The sequence below is a fragment of the Sus scrofa genome, chromosome 15 (assembly GCF_054392235.1).
Source record: "Sus scrofa isolate SSC_HxYL_T2T_F1_AM1 chromosome 15, Sscrofa_HxYL_maternal_Yorkshire_Landrace_v2.0, whole genome shotgun sequence".
Lineage (NCBI taxonomy): Eukaryota > Metazoa > Chordata > Mammalia > Artiodactyla > Suidae > Sus > Sus scrofa.
The window spans coordinates 45,151,793-45,173,690 of NC_139397.1; the positions used below are offsets into that span (position 1 = coordinate 45,151,793).

Here is a 21,898-nt window from a genome sequence, read left to right on the forward strand (position 1 = left end):
TTCAGTATCTTGTAATAACCTATATATATGTAAAAGTGAATCACTTTGCTGTGCACTTAAGACTCATACAAGATTGTAAATTAACTACAATTAAAAAAAAAAAGCCCCAGCTCCCAGTCAGCCAGAGCTGATACATAGCCAGTCCATACCCATGCAGCCAGTTTGTTTTCCACTCTGAGTACAGTATTCAGTAAGTTACATGAGATATTCAACACTTTATTATAAGATAGGCTTTAGGTTAGATGATCTTGCCCAACTAACTGGAGGCCAATCTGAGTGTTCTGAGCACATCTAAGGCGGGCCAGGCTAAGCCATGAGCTTCCATAGGTTGGGTGTAGTAAATGCATCTTTGACTTAATGATATTTTCAACCTATGATGATGGGTCTATCGGAACATAACCTCATTGTAAGTCAAGGAAAATCTGGACTCATAGCCCATGAAAAGTGGGATCCGTGCATACCACCCTGAGACCAGTCACACCGGAAGCCTTAGAAAAGCTCACCACCATCTCTCAGCACTGTTGTCACGTTGTCTCCCAATTTAGCTTTCGGAAAAGGTCTCCCAGGATGTTTCCAATGTGGTTAAGAATTCAGTAACTGAATGCCAAGAAATACTGTGGAACTGGGTGATGCAGCCCAGAGAATTCTCTCAACTCTCTGGCTTGAAAATCTCCAGAATCTCAAGCCATTTTCAGCTGAGGCAAGAACCTCGAAAAATTAAGGCAAGAAATTAGAACTCCTCCACTTTCTCCATCTCCTACCAAGACCCATTTAGGCCTCTAAACCTGGTTTTCCTGCATTTATGTGTCCAGGTCCCATATTCCCGAAAGATAAATGATAACCAGACTTCCACTTTTTTTCCATACAAAATCCTGGCAAAGGCATAGGGAAATCTTGCTGACATCTCAGATCAGAATACCCACTGTTTCCGATGGGAAATAACATGAACAGAAAAGGAAGGAAAGGCCTAGATGTGGTCAGAAGGAGGCTAGCTGTCGCAACTTAAACCACACACAAGGGACAGGATTCCCTGGCCTCTTTTTCTCCCCTCCCTCCATCCCACCCCCCCTCTATCACAGAGAAAACCTCAAACATTCCTTAATTCATTGAATCCTAACAAGTAGGCCAACCATTACCACCTTTTTTTTCTACAGCCATGGACTCTGCAACACAGAGAGGGGAAAACCAGGCTCACGATCACACCACAGGAGTTCCCATTGTGGCTCAGCGGTAGCCAACCAGACTAGTATCCATGCGGATTTGGGTTCAATCCCTGGCCTCCCTCAGTGGATTAAGGACCCGGCACTGCTGTGAGCTGTGGTGTAGGTCCCGTGTTACTGGGGCTGTGGTGCAGACCGGCAGCTGTAGCTCTAATTCAACCCCTAGCCCGGGAACTTCCATATGCTACAGGTGCGGCTCTAAAAAGAAAAAAAAAAAGGAAAAAAATCACACCATGAATAAAGTTTTGGAACCTAGGTCTTCACACTTTGTCCCCTGCTCTTCCCAATATTCACAGGTACTTTTCACTGTCACTCCGTATCAGAGAACTTTGAGATTCTACTTATATTGTTCCAGGTTTAAGGAAGATTGCCTTACATTGTTCTGAACTTTGATATCAGAGATCTTGCGGCTCTGCTTAAAAAAATATGGATCGTTTACACATCTCAAAGATTCGCTAACCCCTCTGTTAATCAATGCCCTCTCTCCAGCCTCAAAACCTAACAACAAAAAATAAGGTTAGGAAACCAGGACAAAGCAGAAAGTTCAGGGTTCTACAGGGGTTAGAATCAAGTCACAAATAACTCCAATGAACCATCAGCCAAGTCTCCTCCTTGGCAATTCTATATCAGTCTACTAGAACTTCTCTCCAGAAGATTCACCTGATAGCAACATCAAGTCCCAAGGTTTCCAGTATTCACCTGAAAGTGGGCAGAGAATGGACACTGCTTCAACAAGTAGTCTGGGCGCAGCCGCCTCTGCCGCTAGTCACGGATAACCTCACAGCCCTATCCGAGGGCAGGAAGAGGTGCTGAAGCCTGGACCCGGCCAACACGCAGGTCCTTGTGCTTCCTATCAGAGCCTCATCAGGGCCAGCCCCCCTTAGAAAGGAACTAGGGGTTGCGGGGGGGGGGGGGCACTTCACACTCTTCTCCCAGACAGGAGCAAAAACAAACAGACCGAGCAACTTCCCTAACAGCGCCCCAGCACAGTCCAAGTACAAGTTCTTAAGGCACGACTAAGTTTTTGCAACATTCACACCTCTCACCCTGACCGCAGCGGCGACGAAGGGCCTGAGGAAGTGGACCGTCCTTGGCTGGAGGCCCAAACGCGCAGGAAGTGGAGGCAGAGGCCATTTGCGGGAAAAGGGAAGGAGTGAACAGGGGGAGGCTGGGGCGCCGCCCCCATCTCCCTAGCCCCGCGGCTCTGGGAGCCCCCCCACCAATCCTGGCCCAAGCGGGGCCGCAGCCCTCGGGTCGCCCTCCCGCCACAGCCTGGCGCGGAGCCGGGGGCAAGGGCCACCCAGCCCTGGGCGCGCACCCACTTCCCCAGCGCGCGCCCCACCTCGCCCGGAGGGGCCCGCCCGGGCGCAGGCACCCTTACCTTGGACCTTCCCGCGCCTCCTGGCCGTCCGCACCGGACCCCCCGCCCTTAAACCCGCCCCGCCCGCTCCTTCGCCTCTGCCGGGGGCCGGACCCCAGCCGCACCCCACCGATTTGTCATTGAGCTGCCGGTTCGCTTCCCCACCCCCCGAGCGCGCGCCCGGCGTCGCCAAGGCAACCCTGTCCCTCGAGAGCGCGCCCTGCCTTCAGCTCCTCACCCCCGGCCCCCGGCGGCCGCGCCCATCGAGAGCCTATTATCCAATCCGAAGGGGAGGTTCCAAGCCTTGGGCGGGTGGGGGAGGAGTCTTCGCCAATGAGAAGCCGTCTCGGGGAGGGGGAAGGGGCGGAATCGGCACGTCGGCCCCGCCCAACTCCTTTCCTGCTTTCCGCGGCTGACGCGGTGCACGTGACCGCTGCTGCAGTGAAGGAATCCTGAGCCGGTCTGGGGACTCTGGGTGTGGCGGGCGGGAGGGTGCTCTAGTTTTGGGCTTAGGTCAGGGCGAGGCCAAAGCCGTAGAAAGCAGAAAGGAAGGACAGATCTGATACAGAGAAACCGAAGTAAATTGTGATGTGTCCGGGAGGCCGTCGTGACGCCGGCCAGGGGCTCCCGTAGGCGGGATCTCCGCTTACCACCACGACGCGTTTGGCTGATGACATCCTATTAGTAGTAATGGGGTTGCTAATGCCTAGCAATAACTTAGCCCAGGTCATGTACAAGGGCCAGAAGCTTGAGCCCATCCTGGATGCAGGAAGTTCACTGAGGAAGCTCATGGCCGGAAGGTTTTTCACCCACAGTACGTCCCTATCATGATCCGAAACCCGGGAACTTCTAATTTCTATCCAAATAGGGTTTGGGTTGATTTTCCTAACTGCCCCTTCCTAGAGCTGAATCCTACCCCAACTCCACTTTGCCTAGGCAGAATTTATGGCCCCACTGACCCCGATACAACCTCATGGTTCGTCAAACACTATATGGCAATTAATTGTTTAAATGCCTGCCTCCATAATCTCTAGGGATGGAAGCCATCTCTTGTTCAATTCGATATCCACAGCAGCTAGCACTGTGTAATTAATTCTTTCCTTGTTGATAATTATACATCAGGGTGCTGCATGTATTACAGGAAAGGCTTTGTACTCTGATTAAATCGCTGTGTATAAGCAACTAACAGATCCAGACCCTCTACAAAGAGCAATATCAAAAAGCACAGAAGCATTAACTTAGTTTTAAGTAACAGGCTTATCAAAGACCATATCACCAGACTCTGCTAGTTTAGCCTAGGATCTTAAGTATTCTATTTGACCTTCCCCATATACATTAAAGACTTATATTGCCTGCTAAGTATATGAGAAACTCTGCTAGGTACTGTTAAGGGAGAAGGTAGGAGGCTCCTCAGAAAGGAAGTTCTCCAGTATGAATGACCTAGAAGGGGAATCAGATGAAAGTCTATTCCTACGGATAACGATTAAGTGCACAGGTTTGGAATCAGGAAGCAGAGGTTTAAAGGAGGGCTCTGCCATAGAACTAACAGTGTCTTAATTAGGAAGTTAACCACTGCAGGCCTTGGTTTCCCCAGCTGCCCAACAGGAGCAGCACCTGCGCACTGCAGGTGTGATGATTTACATGCAATGACATATAAAGCACTTGGCATAGTGCTGGGAACTTGATGGGTGCTCAGCAAACATTAGCTTCCATTGTGTTGCCACCCAAAGCCAAGATGGACACGAGCTTATTATAACCACCTAGGGAGAGCATTTCCTCCCACTACAGCACCGTGTATGGCCTGGTAGAAAGGACACGCTGTGGCAATGCCATTTGATCAAATGCAAGTTCAGACCCGGGAAGGGCTTACTGCGGCCTGCCCTAACGAAACGGACAGGTTAGGGAACAGCATCAGGGCCCTGGATGACCACCAGCATTTTCCTGTCCCCATACCCCTAGGACCTACAGCAGTTACAGGTGGTTTTCTTACCATTCCTGGGGTGTATAACTGCCATTCCTATGACTAGTAACAGGGCGCATTAGGTCTCAAAAATGATGCCCTTACTCTCCACATCCCATCCCCACCCAACCACCTGCCTACCTGCCTCAGCCCTCCCCGCCCCCCACCCAGGGATTCCACTGGGACTCGGCCAAGAGGGTCATCTGTTCAGCTCTTGCACATGCCAGACCCTAGCTAAGTGAGGCTGTCTCAGAGGGGACTGGCAGGGCACTTGGAAGAGTTGTCTCACAAAGGACACAGACCCGGAACATATCCCCATCTGGGGATGAACCACAGCCTCTGGGACTGCTCCTCTCAGATCTCAGAGGACACCCTTGTCTGCTGAGCTTCTCCTGAGGGAACTCTGACTCCCTGCAGAGCAGCAGCCTGAACAGCAAGAATACAAGAGCCCCAGCAGGACCCTGTAAGGTCGCTCTAACCCACTGCAGCTGTAGAAAGAACATACTAGATGCTTGCTCCTTCAAAAGTACTGACTGAGTATTGAGTGAGTCTGGACTACTGTTTGGCGAATATTTCCACTTCTCTTTCCTGGGCCCTAGACAGTCTTGAACTTCTTGCTCCCTGTAGGTGGGTGACTCTATGGGACCCAATGACTTGGAAGCAGACATGATACACAAATCATTTGGGGGTGGGAGAATTTATCTGTCCATGGGAGACCCTTCAGAGCTCTCATCTGCATGGTATGGTACTGGGAACGTATGGGGGCCCCATCAGCCTGGGCCCCTGCAATGAACACAGTGCCCCCCACCCCCCAGCCCCGGTCCACCACTAACCTGTGACAGACATTTATGTGATTGAGAAACAAACTCTGTGATTTGAAGACACTAAGATTTGGAAGTCTTTTGTTGCTGCTGCACAGCTTAGTCTGCTCTGACTGATGTCAGGCCCTAATGGGTACCAAGCTAGGGATATGGTGATGGCTAACTCAGACAAGAGAACCAACAGACAAGCAACTAGGTCATTACAAATGGTGTGCCATTACAAGTGACTTTAGGAGTTCCTGTTGTGGTTCAGCGGGTTAAGAACTACATAACATCCATGAGGATATGGGTTTGATCCCTGACCTTGCTCACTGAGTAAAGGATCTGACATTGCCACAAGCTGCACTGTAGTTCGCAGACATGGCTCAGATCCCGCGTTGCTGTGGCTGTGGTGTAGACTGGCAGCTATAGCTCCAGTTGGATCCCCAGCCCAGGAACCTCTTCATGCCATGGGTGCGGACTTACAAAAAAAAAAAAAAAAAGAAAGAAAGAAAGAAAGAAAGACCACCCTGGCTATTGTGTGGAGAGTGGCCTGTAAGGGGCAAATGTGGGAGTGGACGTGGACGTTGGAAGGCTGTTCTGGGGGTCCAAGCAAAGTGGGGCCCACAGGGGCAGAGCCTGGCAGTGTTGTAATCTGCCCTTGGTTAATTGGAGATCTGGGGAGATTGCAGAAGGAAGAGAGCAAAAGCACTGAAGACTAAACAGAAGGTCCTTCTGCCAATCCCAGCGGCTGGGAGTTCGGACCTCTAGAGGTGCTTTGACCCCAGGAGATAGGTGCTCAAAAGCCAGGCAGAACAGGGGAGAATGTGAGAGGGCAGCTGGCCAATTTCCTAGAACATCAGCCAGCATATGAGACTTGCTCCCAGAGCTGGCAGGATGATATAAATAGACGGTATTATTAGAAAGAGTCTGACAAGCTCCAATTATCCCTGCAGGCATTTGATACTTGGTGACCATCTGGATTAGAAAAAAGAGGGGGGTAGTTCTCGTCGTGGCTCAGCGGTAACAAACGTGACTAGTGTCCATGAGGTTGCAGGTTCCATCCCTGGCCTCACTCAGTGGGTTAAGGATCAGGCATTGCCATGAGCTGTGGTGTAGGTCATGGACATGGCTCAGATCCCACATTGCTGAGGCTATGATGTTGTCCAGCAGCTGCCTAGCCTTTTCCATATGCTGCAGGTGCAGCCCTAGGAAAGAAAGAAAGAAAGAAAGAAAGAAAGAAAGAAAGAAAGAAAGAAAGAAAGAAAGAAAGAAAGAAAGAAAGAGAGAAAGAGAGAAAGGGAGGAAGGGAGGAAGGGAGGAAGGGAGGAGGGAGGAGGGAAAGAGGGAGAGCCACCGATCTACAGATGAAAAGAAGCCATTCTTACCTACCAATGGTTATAGGGAGAATCCACTATAAACAGCAAGACTCCTTAGGGTTCTTCTTGGTCATCTCCCTCTCTGTTTCTCCAGCCCTCAGTGTCCGGCGCTTCCTGCCAGCTCCTCCTGTTCTCAGAAACAGCCTCATGGGTTCATCCGCACATAGGAATAAAGGGCTAAAGACAGCTCAGTGGGTACCCACTCCTTCCTGGGCATTTGCATCATCCGAAACTGAAACTTGAGGTCTTAGGCTAGGGGAAGGATTTAGGGGAGGACCAGAGATCTTTTTTTTGAGGGGGGGGGCACACCTGCAGCATATGGAAGTTCCCGGGCCAGGGGTCAAATCAGAGCTGCAGCTGCCAGCCTATACCACAGCCACAGCAACGCCAGATCCGTGCCATATCTGTGACCTACATCGCCGCTCATGGCAATGCCGGATCCCCGACCCACTGCAAACCCACACTGTCACAGACATTGTGTCAGGCTCTTAACCCACTGAACCACAATGGGAACTCTGAGGACCGGAGGTCTTTAACTCACACTACTAGGATGGAGTGACTTTTCCCTTCCTGGCTGGGGCTGGCAAAGGTTCAGACTCCTGAGTTCTCACCCAAGGCACCAGGTAAGGGTGATGCTTTCTTGGAGCCTCCCCAAAGCCTGGGGAATATCCCTCTGCCTTCCTTTCTTGAAGCCTCTTGCTGGCAGCTACCAAGAAAAGCGCTGGCGCTTTCTTATTCCCAGCCACATTCCGGCTCTTGACTTTGGTGCTCGATTATTTATGGCCACTTGAAAAAGACTTACTGGGCCTTTTCTCAACCACTTTCTGCTAAGTGTTTTATTGAGAGCTTCTCTCTCTGCGTTACTCCCTTTCTATGTCATCTCACCAGCCCCAGCCAGGCAGCAGGAACTAACCAGATATTCCCAGGAATTGTTCTTCTGGGAAAGCAGAGGTCCACGTCATTAGCTAGAGAATGAGCTTTCTTCTTCTAAAAGAAATTAATCAACTTGGGTAACACATTAGAAACAAATGAGGAGTTCCTGTTGTGGCTTAGTGGTAACGAACCCAACTAGTATCCATGAGGACTCAGGGTCGATCCCTGGCCTCACTCAGTGAGTTAAAGATCCTACCTTGTCGTGAACTGTGGTGTAGATGGTAGCTGAGGCTTGGATCTCGAGCCCAAGTTGTGTGTCTGTGGTGCAGGCCGGCAGCTGCAGCTCCAATTCTGCCCTTAGCCTGGGAACTTCCATATGGCACAGGGGAAGCCCTAAAAAGACAAGGAAGGAAGGGAGAGAGAGAGAGAGAGAGAGAGAAAGGAAGGAAGAAAGAAGGAAAGAATTCCTCTCCGAGTTCCCTGGTGGCCTAGCAGTTAAGGATTAGGTGTTGTCGCTGCTGCCTGGCCTGGGAACTTTCGCATGCCACTGGTAAGACTCCCCCCCACCCCACAAAAAGATTCCTTTCTGTTTTGAAGTGTTGAATGAGCCGCACTTATCTTTCTGCTGTCATAGTTTACCAAGAGTTATCTCCATGAAATGAGGACAAGTCTATCCGGTCATTAAATAATAAGTCTTCATTATGGCTATGCCCCACCCCTTGCCAGCTCACGTTCTCCTCGTCCAACTTCATAGACACCCATGCTCAGTGCTTCCAAAAATCTGCAGGGTACACCACTTCCAGGTAACCAGATAAAAACCCTGCAGGGTGGCAGCGGCAAAGCCCTGGCTTGTGATATAAAATGAAATTTGAGTGTCTGGATGCTGTGCTGAACGCTCTCCAACATGAAATATTACCCCGTCTCTCCAGAAGCCAGCCCCATCCAAGAGCATGAAAACACCCCTCCTCTCTCCCTGCCAGCGTGTTCTCCTGACCGCATTGCGAGGTCTTCCCCGGATGCTGCCTCGGCCTCAAAGGTGCCAGCCTCAGCCACCGCACACCAACCCTGCCTTCTTGGTGCCTTGACTCCATTGCTCCTCAGACCCCAGAGCTCCTGAGGGTCCCATCTCAGCCACCTGTCCTTCTCTGAGGGCCCATATCACCCACCCAGTGCCTGCTGACGACACCCAACCAGAGCTGGGTCCCCCACCCAGACGTTCTTCTGATCTTGAGATGCATGTCACCCAGTGAGTCAGAGTCCAGCTGTCAGCACCTGGGCAGGCAGACAGACAGATAAAAAGGACAGGACACAAAAGCCTGAGTTAGGAAGGCAGATGAGGAAAGAAGGTGATGTTGGCTGTGCAGGGGAGCAAACTTTGCCACCCCAAAATGTGTCTCTCTAGAGTTCCCTGGTGGCTCAGTGGGTTAAGGATCCAGCATTGTCATTGCTACAGCTCGGGTCGCTGCTATGGCAAGGGTTTGATCCCTGGTCCAGGATTTCTGTAAGGTGCACACCCCCCCCCCAAAAAAAACAAAAAAAAAATTTTCTCTTTGGCCTACAGATTATTTTGGATTATTTTGAGCTGAACACAAAGGCCCAAAGACCGAGGAGGAACCTTTGACCCTCCTCCTAACTGCCTGAAAGAATTTAGATGGAGGACCTGTTTCAGGAAAATATTATAGATTATCATAATATCATGAGTACCAGGCATGATGGACCAGGCGGAATTAGCAAGGCCTAGGTCATCACTGAGGAATTCTGGGTCCCAGTGTCACTGCACAGCCCAGCAAACATTTGTTTTCTAAACATCCTCTCATCTCATCTTCCTGTGAATTGTCTTCCTCACCTTTTTTTTTCCTTCATTTTACAGCTGTACCTGCAGTGTATGGAAGTTCCTGGGCCAGGAGTCAAATCAGAGCTGCATCTGCAACCTACACCACAGCCACAGCCACACCAGATCCAAGCCGCCTCTGTGACCCATGCTGCAACTGCAGCAATGCTGGATCCTTAACCCACTGAGTGAGGCCAGGGATCGAACCCACCTCTTCAGGGGCACCATGAGGCACAATGGACATTCCTCTTCCTTGCCGTCGATAGTCCCCAGCCCCTCCCCCCACTTCAGAGGGCAGATAAGCCTCAACTGCCTGACTTCTCCGTGGGCCCCGTATTCTTAGGGAGCCCCTGTACATAGGTAATAAACTTTGATTTCTCCTATTAGTCTGTCCCGTGTTCATTTAATTCTTCGACCAGCCAAAAGAACTGAGAAGAGCCAAGGCAAGTGCTTCCTCCCCAGCATCTGGGGGCCTTTCTCGGGCCTGTGTTGTGCAGACTGCCCTTTGCTCTCTCGTGATCCCCACAGCAGCCCATGGCACTGCTATTCCTCACCTTATAGATAAGGACCCTGGGCCTCGGGGGCCCACAGGGCACAGAGGACCAAGGGGCAAAAGCCTGAGGTCAAGCCTAGGTCTGGAGCTGGGCCTTGACTAGCTCTGCTCTTGGCCTAGTGCAGCCAGAACCATCCTTGCAGCCTCCCAGTGAAGTCCAGGCCCCCGGGTTTTTAGTCACCACCTGCCTGCTGCTCGAGGCTGATTCCAGCTCCTCTGGAGAAGGTGAGGGGGCCTGCATTTCAGCCTTGGCCTCAAGCTGCCACCCTGCCCACCCCTATCCCTGCCCTCAGCCAATCACCGTAAACACCAGCCCTTCCCCGCTCCATGATTTTTTAAATTAGCAACACTTTTTAGGGGGAGGGGATACACCCACGGCAGGTGGAGGTTCCAAGGCCAGGGAATGAACCCAAATCACGGCAGTGACAACGCCAGATCCTTAACTGCTATGCTACCAGGGAAATCCAGCAACACCGGTTTTTGTGGGGTTTTTTTTTTTTGCATTTTAGAGCCACACCCATAGCATATGGAAGCTCCAGGCTAAGGGTTGGATCAGAGCTATAGCTGCCAGCCTTCGTCACAGCCACAGCCAACTCCAGATCATCAGCCCACTGAGCGAGGTCAGGGATCAAACCCACATCCTCATGGATACTAGTTGGGTTCATAACCCACTGAGCCACAATGTAAACCTCAGCAACACCTTTTTTTTTTTTTTTGGCTTTTTTGCTATTTCTTGGGCCGCTCCGGCGGCATATGGAGGTTCCCGGGCTAGGGGTCGAATCGGAGCTGTAGCCACCAGCCTACACCAGAGCCACAGCAACGCAGGATCCGAGCCGCGTCTGCAGCCTACACCACAGCTCACGGCAACACCGGATCGTTAACCCACTGAGCAAGGGCAGGGATCGAACCCGCAACCTCACGGTTCCTAGTTGGATTCGTTAACCACTGCGCCGCGACGGAAACTCCAGCAACACCTTTTAAAAATGTGTTTTGATTTTCTTTTTAAAATAGATCTCTTTCCTGCATGAGCTCCAGAGAGCAGGTCAAGGCTAAAGGGTCAGAGGTCTGAGGAATGTGAGGTGGCCAGTGGGGGATAAGGGGCCCCTGAGTCAGGAGAGTTTCTGATTTGGAAAGAAAGCAAAACTATTACAAGTGGAGTCTCACCCCTGCCCTCCCATCCCCTAGTCCCTCCTCCAAAAGCAAGACCACCCAGACATTAAAATTCACATCTCTGGGAGTTCCCATCGTGGTGCGTTGGAAACAAACCCAACTAGTATCCATGAGGATGTAGGTTCAATCCCTGACCTCTCTCAGTGGGTCATAGACCTGGCACTGCTGTGAGATATGGTGTAGGTCACAGATATAACCCGGATGTGGTACTGTTGTGGCTGTGGTGTAGGCCAGCAGCTGTAGTTCCGATTTGACCCCTAGCCTGGGAACTTCCATGTGCCAGGGGTTCAGCCCTAAAAAAATGAGCAGAAAAAAAATTCATGTCTCTGGGATGGGGACTGGGGAACCATCCTCTTTTCTGCAATACATTTTTCTGTAGAGTTGTAATTCCTTATCATGCCAAGAAATGTGGCGGAAGGGAGTAAAATTAAAGTAACAGTGAGGTTAGTCTGGCCCCCAGGGGTGGGAAAAAGCTGCATCCTCTTTAGGTTCCCCCGAGGCAGGGCCCCACTGGGAAAACTCCAGAAGGACAGAGTGGCTAGGGCCACACTCCTGGGACATCCTGGCACAACCCATGCAGGTGGCAGATCCAGTCATAATAGTCGGGGCCATACATGGCAGGAAGCAGTCTACTTCTGGATAGATGTGCAGCCCAGATGCTGGTGCCAAGAGAAGGCCCAGTGGCCAGAGCTGGATTCCTGCTCTCTCTCCTGGGGGACCTGCTCCTGCCTGCCCTCACTGCAGACAGAGAGGAGATGAGGCCCAGAGCTGAAGAGGCCACAGGATGAGTCTGAGGCCTTTCAGCCAAGACAGGGGCCCACCTCTCCGCTCAGCAGGTCAGGTGGGCACCCTGCCAGGTCCTGTGCCAAGCAATTTATAACAGCATCTCGGCATCTTTCATGCCCTACTGTCTTAAGAGGGAGGTGCAGGAGTTCCTGTTGAAACAAATCTGACATCCATGAGGATGTGAGTCGATCCCTGGCCTCGTTCAGTGAGTTGGTGATCCAGCGTTGACATGAGCTGTGGTGTAGGTCACAGACACGGCTTAGATCTGGTGTTGCTGTGGCTGTGGTGTAGGCTGGCAGCTGTAGCTCCAAATTGACCCCTAGCCTGGGAACTTCCATATGCCTCGGGTGCGGCTCTAAAAAAAAAAAAGAACAAAAAAGAGGGAGGTGTAATTTCCTATTAACAGGTAGGTCAGGCAGGTTGAGAGGCAGAACAGGCCTCAAACCAGATGTGCCTGATGATGAAAAACACACCCTTTATCCCAGTCCCATGGCTGCAAGGCTGTGTGACCTTGGACAAGTCACCTCCCCTGTCTAAACCTGGGTTTTCTCTACCTGGTGATGGTCTCAGGTCTATGCTGAGCACCAGCTATGGCAGAGCTCTGCCAGGCCCCAGCTTTCAGGAAAGAGTGCCATCCTGTATTCTCACCCCTCCCCTTGGGCAACTGGCCCAGGTAGAGGCCAAACCTTCGGCAGAGCCAGCTCAGTCCCCTGCTGTTGTGGCTCCTCTGGACTCCTGGCCCCCCAGCGCTCCAGCTCCCATCTCATCACAGCCTGAAGCCTGTTCCAGGAACTCCCTTGGAGGAGTGGCTGCTGCCTAAAGGGCGAGGCTAGAGAATCTCTCCCCAGATCTCCTGGTGCTAAAACACGGGAACATGGATCCTTGGTTCACCAGGTCATATCTGATGGCTGTCATTAGCCTCTCACACTTAAATATTAATTCCTCTGATCCCTCCCACAGCTGAGATGTTATACATCAAAGGGCCCATTACAGGGTTTGATCCTTAGCAAGCCTCGGAACCTGTTAATTAACGGATGGATGGATGGATGGATGGTTGGAGGATAGATGGGTGGATGGATGGATGGATAGATGAGTAGATGAGTGGATGGTTGGGTGGGTACGCGGGTGGCTGGGTAGAATAGGTAGATGGATAGGTGGGTGGGTAGATGAGTGGGTGGGTGAGTGGATGGTTGGGTGGATTGATGGATGGATGGGTGGGCGGGTGGATGAGTGGGTGAGTGAGTGGATGGATGGGTGAGTGGGTGGGAGGGAGGATGAATAAGGGGATGGTTCGAGATATAGGATTAGGCGAGCCATTCACAACTGGGGATGCCCCGAGGTAGGTGCGAGGTGGTGGACACAGGAGCAGGTACTTGGCGGCCAGAGGGCCTAGAGGCCCTGAGACTACAGGCAGGCCATGGCGAGACGCGTGCAGAAACAGCCTGCCAGATCTGGAACACAGACCTGCAAGGTGTTGACAGCACCCATCTCCCACAGCAGGCTCTGCAGGGCACGCAGAGCAGTGTCAGGCACATGGCCCATTTTACTCCATCTGGTAATTAGTGCCCCACTGTCAGACTGATCAGCTCACATTGGGTAGTGGTTTGACCCAGGGCCACCTCGTGTGTCTCAGCAGAGCTGTGACAGGCTGGGCCCAGGCCCTGATGACCAATGTCTGTGGCAGGCCTGGCTCTGCCTGAGGCCAGCAGGCCCTGACCCGGAGCACCCAGAGCACCATCCACTGGCCCCTCTCCCAGAGTGGACAAAGCCCCAAGGCTACTAAGGTTGCCACATCAACCGGAGATGCAATGTTGGGAACATATTTACACTATAAATTCTTCATTGATGATCTGAAATTCAAAATCATTTGGGCATCTGGAGTTCCCTGGTGGCCTAGAGGTTAAGGGTCTGGTATTGTCTCTGCCATGGGTTGGGTCTCTGCTGTGGCATGGGTTCCATTCCTGGCCCAGGAACAGCCCAAAAAAAAAAAAAAAAAAAAAAAAAAAAAAAGAACAAGATGCCAAATTGAATTTTTCTTTTGGCCACACCCTCAGCATGAAGAAGTTCTTGGGCCAGGGATCAAACCTGAGGCACAGCTGTGACAATGCCAGACCCTTAACCCTTTGTGCCACCAGGGAACTCCCAAGGCATCTTGTATTTTTATTTGCAAAATCTGACAAAACTACCCAAGCCCAGGGTCTCTGGATGGGCAAACTGCAGCAGCCCACACCAACCAACGTTGTCAGAGCCCAGCTGCAGGGCTGGCTGAGAAGGGAGGCCAGAGAAGCAGGCCAGACAAATGGCTCCCAGACAGAGCCCCCCCCAACACACACCTCCAAAGCATGCAAGCAGCCCCCCAGCAAGGACGGCTGCAGGCTCCAATGAGATGGCATGTAGCAGCGCTACCCCTCGCGGAGGTGGGCAGCGGGGAGGCACCTCTCCGGGGCTTCCCCGATCCCACCCCTCCTCTACCACCCCTCCTCCATGACTCAGCCTCTCAGATTGTCTATACACTTCACCACTGATTCCACAGCACCTTGTATTCTGCTGCTGTCCTGTGGCTAGAGAACCCCCAGCTGAAATCATAAGACCCCTCAGACTGAGTGCCCAATGCTACAACTCAGCCAGCCCAACACCCTGCAGCCAGCTCTCACTCAGAATGTAAAGTTGATCGACATCCTGGGCTGCCACAGACAGCCCAGGCCCCTGGGGTGCTGTATGGCCTGAGCCTCAGTTTTCCTTTTTTTTCTTTTTTGGCCACCCCTCAGCATATGGAGTCTTTGAGCCAGGGATCAGATCCAAGCCTCAGTTGTGACCTACACCAAAGCTGTGGCAATGCTGGATCTTTTAACTCACCGTGCCAGGCCGGGGGTCAAACCTGCATCCTGGTGCTTCAGCAATGCTGCCAATCCTGTTGAGCCACAGCAGGAACTTCCAAGCCTCAGTTTTCTTGTCTGTAAGCGGAGTGAGCTCACAGAGCAGGCTGGGGAGATTCAATAACACGATACAGAGAGTTTGCTGCCATTTGGGCCTGTAGGAGCCCCTTGGTCCACACCATTTCCTTGATTTTGTTTTGTTTTGAGTTAATTTTTTTTAAATTGTGATAAAATACACAACATAAAACTCACCATTTCAATCCCCCCCCCTTTTTTTGTCTTTTTAGGGCCACACCCGTAGCACATGGAGGTTCCCAGGCTAGGGGTCGAATCGGAGCTTTAGCCACTGGCCTAGGCCACAGCCACAGCAACTCGAGATCTGAGCCGCATCTGCAAACTAAACCACAGCTCATGGCAACGCCGGATCCTTAACCCACTGAGCAAGGCCAGGGATCAAACCTGTGTCTTCATGGATGCTAGTCAGATTCCTTTCCGCTGAGCCATGATAGGAACTCCTCAACCATTTTTAAGTGCACTTTCAAGGGCCTTAATTACATTCCAGTTGCTATGTAACCATTACTACCCTCCTTCTCCAGAACCTTCTCACCTTCCCAAATTGAAATTCTTTTTTTTTTTTTTTTTTTTTTTGTCTTTTTGCCATTTCTTGCACCGCTCCTGCGGCACATGGAGGTTCCCAGGCTAGGGGTCGAATCGGAGCTGTAGCCACCAGCCTACGCCAGAGCCACAGCAACACAGGATCCGAGCCTCCTCTTCAACCTACACCACAGCTCATGGTGATGCTGGATCCTTAACCCACTGAGCAAGGGCAGGGATGGAAGCCGCAACCTCATGGTTCCTAGTCGGATTCGTTAACCACAGCACCACGACGGGAACTCCCCAAATTGAAATTCTGTATGTTAAATAATTCCCCATACCTTCTCCACCCCCGCGCCCCAGCACCTGGGGATCAGCATGAATCTGACTCTTCTAGAGCCCGCATGTAAATGCAGCCATACGGTGTCTATCTTTTGGTGACTGGCTTATTTCACTTCACTTAAAGTCCTTGAGGTTCATCCACGCTGTAGCCTATGTCAGAATTCCACCCCCCTACCTTTTTAAAAATTTTTTTGGCCTGATGTGCAGTGGCTCGATGTGGAATCTCAGTTCCGAGACCAGTGATCGAACCTGGGCCACAGCAGTGAAAGTGCTGAATCCTAACCATTAGACCACCAAGGAACTCCCAGAATTTCCTTTGTTTATATGTATAAAACATTTGGGTTATGCATTCACCCTTCAATGGATAATGCTACTAGGGGCATGGACATGCACTAGCTCTTTGAGATCCTGCTTCCAAATCTTTAGGGTTTATACACAGAAATGGAGCTGCAATCACATAGAGTTCTATGTTTACCTTCTTGAGGAAGCTCCATGCATTCTTCCACAATGGCTGCACCATTTTACATTCACGCCAACTGTGCACAAGATTCCAGTTTCTCCACATCCTCGCCAAGACTTATTTTCTGTTTTTGTTTGTTTTGTTTTGTTTTAGGACCACACCCCTGGCATATGGAGGTTCCCAGGCTAGGGGTCAAATCAGAGCAGCAGCTGCCAGCCTATGCCACAGACACAGCAACACCCCAATCCGAGCCGCATCTGTGACCTAGGCCACAGCTTGCAGCAACACCAGCTCCTTAGCCCACTGAACAAGTTCAGGTGTGGAATCCACATCCTCACAGACACTAGGTTGGGTTCTTAACCCACTGAGCCACAATGGGAACTCCTATTTTCTGCTTTTTCATAGTAGCCATCCTAAGAGGTGTGAGGTGGCCGTTCCCCCATTTCTGGACCCTGCTTCTAACAGGTGATCTGTGAAACCTGTGAACTGGATTCTGGCCTGAGCTTTGGTTCTTTGGTTTCCTGGGAGAAAAACGGGCTCTTTTTCCTCCTGGCGGGGACCTTGGGCCTGTGGCTCCCAGGGGTTATTTACAGCTGGGGCCACCTCAGGCCACCCTTCTGGGAAGGCTCAGGAAGGGCCCTTTCTGGGAGCAGTGGGGAGAGGGTGGGCACAGGGCATGGGATCCCCGTGGCTTTCCTGCAAGAGCACAGAGCTGACACAGGGCCAAGGACAAGCAGCTGTGACTGAGGGAATCAGGGGACCCTTAGTGGCAGCTTCCCCTCCAGCTCTCTGCACTGACTTTGCCGCCGCTGTTCTGGGTTCCCAGTAAAAAGCCTTCCCCTCTCCCCTGGGGCTGGGCTCTCATGGCCCCACCCAAAGAGACACTGTCACCAAAACTCCCTGACTCAGAAGCCACCCTCTCACCGACCCAGCAGTATACACAGCAGAAGGCAGGCCCCCTGAGGCTGGGACGTGGAAATGGCAAGCTCTGATGGAGGAAAGGCCTGGAATGATCCAGAACTAGACGGGGAGGCAGGCCGGAGTATATCCAGCTGTTCCTCCCATCCAGGGAGATTTAACAGGGCTTGGAGTCACAGAGGCCTGGATTCAAATCACAGCCCCATCAGCACATGCTGTGTGACCCTGGGGTAAGCCCCTTGGCCTCTCTGAGCTGCTTCTCTCCCATGAGGCTGAAAATGCCTGAATCACAGGGGTTTGATTCAATCTGGGCCCCACTGGCTGCACCCACCTGCCCGCCACTCTTGCGTGCAGACTCTGCCCTTCTCCCCTCCCCATCTGCAGCTGCTGAAACTCCACATACATTCAGACGTTCTAGAAGGAACAAAGCACTAGATGAAAAGGATAACGGCCTCCCTTTTCCGACTGGGGCTGGCTCGTTCTTAAGGGAAAAAACAACCCCCCTGCAGCATCACCTCCTTTGTGTTTGGGTCTCAGGAAACAATGAGTGGTGGGCGGTTTCCTTTCCGGACCTGCCCCTCATCCTCCCGAAATTCCCCAATGGCGGCCAAGCTCTGTGATAAGAAAAGTCAGCTGTTTCCAGCAAGAGGCCAGCTCAGATCACAGGCGGTAGAACAGAGGCAATGCCTCTCCTGCGCACCGCCCCCCCTCCACTTTCAAGACAGATCACCTGAGCCACACACCCATCAGCACACTGGTGACCTCCTGGAAAGTGCTGGATCAGGTACCCTGTGGGGGGTGAGCTGGTCACCTCCTCCTGGGCTTGTGGCTCCTGCCCCCCTCAAATCCTGGGCTTCAAAACCATGGGGGGGTGTGGACCTCAGAGATCCTGGCACTCAGTAGGCACATCACATCAGGGTGATGTCCTGACCACACACTAGTTGCCAGGCACCATGCTGGGTACGAGGACACCCTTGTGGGCACAGGGATGGCAACTCTGGGGGGGAGCAAGAGGCCAACGTTGCCCTCCTCCCATCCCCCTGCACTGCTGGTGCTCAAATTTCTCCACCCTCTGCTCGCTTGAAACTGAGGGAGGAGCGACAGCAGAGCCAAGTCCAGAAAGGAGCCGGTGCCATGAAGCAAAGAGTCAGGTCGTTGGGCGCATGGTTTGACTTCAACTCTGAATGCAAGTGTTGACTTAAAAAAAGTCACAACCTGAAAGGTGAGGGTTAGGTTTTATTGGGGAGGAGGGTGAAATTAGGGCTTCAGCTCGGGGAAACAGCATCTCAGGTAGCCCTGAAAAAAACCCCGCTCTGAGGAGGCCAGGGGGGAGCTAGGATGTGTGAGTTTTGCCAGTAAGAACAAAAGATTTACAAATGATCAGATTTGGAGAAAAAGATTTATAGAAAATCAGTTTCTATGGGAAGATGTCAGGGCCTGGCCTTACTGGAATGACTCCATTGACAGGCACCTCAGCTGTGGGCCAGTCTTGTTTCTTTCCTGAGTCTCCTCAGGGCTCACTGACCCACCCTTGGGAGTGGCTGTTCTCACAATGACCGTGACATCTTTTGTTTCGTCAACTTAACTGCAGCCCAGGAGGCAGTATCTCAGATAGCTCTGAAATACTGCCCTGCGAGGAAAGGGGAAATATCTCGATACAAATCATAAAGGTGAAGGGGGAGGTGCATGCAGCCTGGCACACATTTTGCAGAAGTTTGCTGCTGGTCTTGTGAAGGTTGATACTAGTCCCAGACATTAGTCATTGCTGATGGATTTTAGTGTTTTTCTAGATATGAGGAGATGCAAGAGTTGGGCTCATAAAATCTTCTCCTAAAAAGATCCTACTCTTTGAAAACCCATTCTTCCAGTTTTCCCAGAACACAGAGTGCCTCACTTCTGGTCTCCACCCTGAGCTCTGCTCAGGGGATGCTGCCGTTTGGCTGCAGCCGTGGTGGCTCCCGTTTTACTCCACGTAGAGGCAGATGGCGAGGGCCAAACTTCAGTTCACACAAGGAAGTAGCAAGGTCCTAAGGAAGGCCCTCCATCTTCCTCACGCAGACCAAGCAGAAGACAGCTCCGGAGACTGGGTTCACATCGTCCACCCTTTAATCCAGGATGGGCGATGATGGCGTGAGGGGGCAGGAGGTGGGAAGGCCTGGACCAGGGTCTCTGAGGAAGCCTCCCCTCCCAACTGGCTCCACACACAATCAGACCAGGCCTTGCCCCCTCCACACTGATAGGTTCCCAGGAGGATGGAGATGGGCCCCCAGATGTGACTGTTCACCTTGGAGACCCGTTGTGGACATGGGGACAGCCCAGCAAGATCTACACCCTTTCCCGGAATGTGGAGCATAGATTAACCTCCTACGAGGATTCATTGCCCTCTTACACACTCGACCACCTTCCCCCCCACCTCCACCTTCTTCGTCATTCCTGCCACACGTTTCCACCATCAACTCCAGCCACAGATTCTTTATAAGCTTAGCACCTCCTCACAGTCAGGGCTGGCACCATCTTGAGCTCAGCCTGGGCCCCTCTGATGCCTTAAGAAAATCTCTCTTGCTTTACCAACTAGGCCTTGCACGTTCCTCCCTTGGCAAACCTAACACACACCTTTGGTGACCTCCCTCGAAGTCCAGGCTCTCGGCCAGGCCCAGGCCCAAGCCGCCAGCCTCACCCCCAGCTGCTCCCCAGGTTGCACACAGCACCCCGAGGTGCCCCCCAGTCATTCCCGCCCCTCCTCCACCCATGACCCCCCACCTTCTCCTCCAAACTCCACCAAGCAGCGGGGCATCCCTGCCCACCCCCTTCCACGGAGAGAGAGGCACCTGGCATAAAATAGGAAAGGACAAGCATTTATTGAGTACCTACCATGTGCTGGCTGCTTTCACGAAGGTCATCTCAAATAATCTTTTTCTTTTTAAGGCCCACCTGCAAAGTGGGTCTGGGGGAACCTGCAGAGGAGGAACGGCTGCCTGAAAGGCCCCCTGCTCTAGATATACCTCCACTGCGTGCCATAGGAAGGGCCACCTGGGGGGCCTGGCCCTACTGGCAGCAGCTGGCCCTGAGCTGCAGTCACAGCTCACAACCCGCATCTTCCATCTCACAAGGGATTGAAAGTTTGGCCAAACCACTGTCAGACAGACTTGCCCTCAAGCCCTGTATTAATTGGCTTTTGGACGCTACCACCCAAACCTGAGTTCCTGTGTGTCCCATGAGGGCTTAGCTGCGGAGGCCGTGACCCTGAAGCCAAAACAGCCAGACACCTGGGCTGTGCCTACCTGTGTGGTGAGCCTGGGAAAGCAGGTGCCCAGGCTGGCAGGCTCTCCTGGGACGGGCACTCAGCCAGCATCCCCGGTGGCCATGCTGAGCAGATGGGATGTGTTCTGGGTTGTCAGCCCGCAGCGGTGGTTGCACCTGGACTGGGAGGGCCTGAGGCTGCCCTGGGCTCTGCACCTCCACCCTCCTCCTGCCACACCCGGCCTGGCCCCGCGCACTGGCCCCTTTCCTATCAGCTCTACCCCTACAGAGTCAGCTGAGGAGGGCAAAAGCCTACGCCTGTCCTCTCCATCTCCCCCTCCTCACCTTCCTGGGGAGAGAGGAATCTGGCCGGGATTTTAGTGATGTGTGCCTCGATCCTGCTTGGAACACAGTAGGTGCTCAACAAATGCTACTTTATCCTAGATGAGTGGTGGGAGGCAGTGTGCTGGTGGTGCAGAGCCAGACTCTGGAGGCAGAAGGCTAGTGCACCCCACTCTGCTGCTCCCCAGCTGTTGGAGCTGAGAAAGTTCCCAGCCACGGAGCCCCCAGATCCTGGTGTGTAGACATTTGGACAGTGATTGGACCTGCGCCACAGTCCACAACAGTGCTGGCTCCCGGTGTGGGCCATGAAGTGTTGGCCCTGATTTATCTTAGGAGGATCCAGCTGCATCTAAATGAGGCATTGGGACAGAATAAAATATTGAGGGAGTTCCTGTGGTGGTGCAGTGGAAACGAATTTGAACAGTATCCATGAGGATGCAGGTTTGATCCCTGGCCTTGTCAGTGGGTCCGGGATCTGGAGTTGCCGTGAGCTGTGGTGTAGTTCACATATATGCTGCTCAGATCTGGCATTGCTGTGGCTGTGGTGTAGGCCGGCAGCTGTAGCTCCGATTCGATCCCTAGCCTGGGAACTTCCATATGCCGCGGGTGCAGCCCTAAAAAGCAAAAAGAAAAAGAAAAACTCCTCTGCTCCCCACAGCATCCCAACCATACAATTTATGATGTTTCCTTTTGCTGATGCATCTGCTGTGGTGGTACTAATGGCCAGTAAACCATTTCACTGAGGTTTTTTTTAATCACCTACTTAGAAACTGTACAGCAAAACCTCTTTTTTCAAACCCCCTGCTCTGTAAAAGTGCTTGGAGTTCAAGAAATTATCTGTCTTCCTAGGAGAAATCTGGTAATGCTGGATTTGCAGTAGGAATTCATTTATGTCAAGAGTAATTCACCACCTCAAGGTCTCCCTAGAGAAAGCTGGAAAGTTTATAGCTCTTTCAGGCAATTTGGAAAGAACCTCCTTGATGGTAAATAATTTTTATGTTCTTAACAAGAGAAAAACTGAAGACCAGCAGGAACTCTGCAGAATTTCATTGTCTTTCTTGGGCAGGAAGCTACTGCATGAAAAGGAGAGGATTGTTTGGGGATTTTGGGGGGGGGGGGGCGGGGCTTCCCATGGCAGGTGGAAGTTCCTGGGCCAAGGATGGAACCACAGCAGTGACTTGAGTCACAGCAGTG

At 52.1% G+C, this 21,898-nt stretch overlaps 1 protein-coding gene across 10 annotated transcripts in view; it reads right to left on the minus strand.

Annotated features, from left to right (window-relative positions):
* Positions 1 to 21,898, minus strand: part of RALB (RAS like proto-oncogene B) — a 76,531-nt gene that overhangs the window by 47,322 nt on the left and 7,311 nt on the right. For 2 of the 10 annotated variants that reach the window (XM_003359447.5, XM_084999624.1), the window contains exon 1: positions 2,602 to 2,750. The gene's annotated coding sequence lies outside the window, so the exon portion shown is untranslated. Of the gene's footprint in view, positions 1 to 503; positions 709 to 1,919; positions 2,751 to 2,818; positions 2,887 to 6,732; positions 6,847 to 8,758; positions 8,865 to 14,788; positions 14,916 to 21,898 lie in introns of those variants that run through there. The other 8 variants (XM_084999625.1, XM_021074756.2, XM_084999629.1 and 5 more) reach the window with 8 other exon arrangements.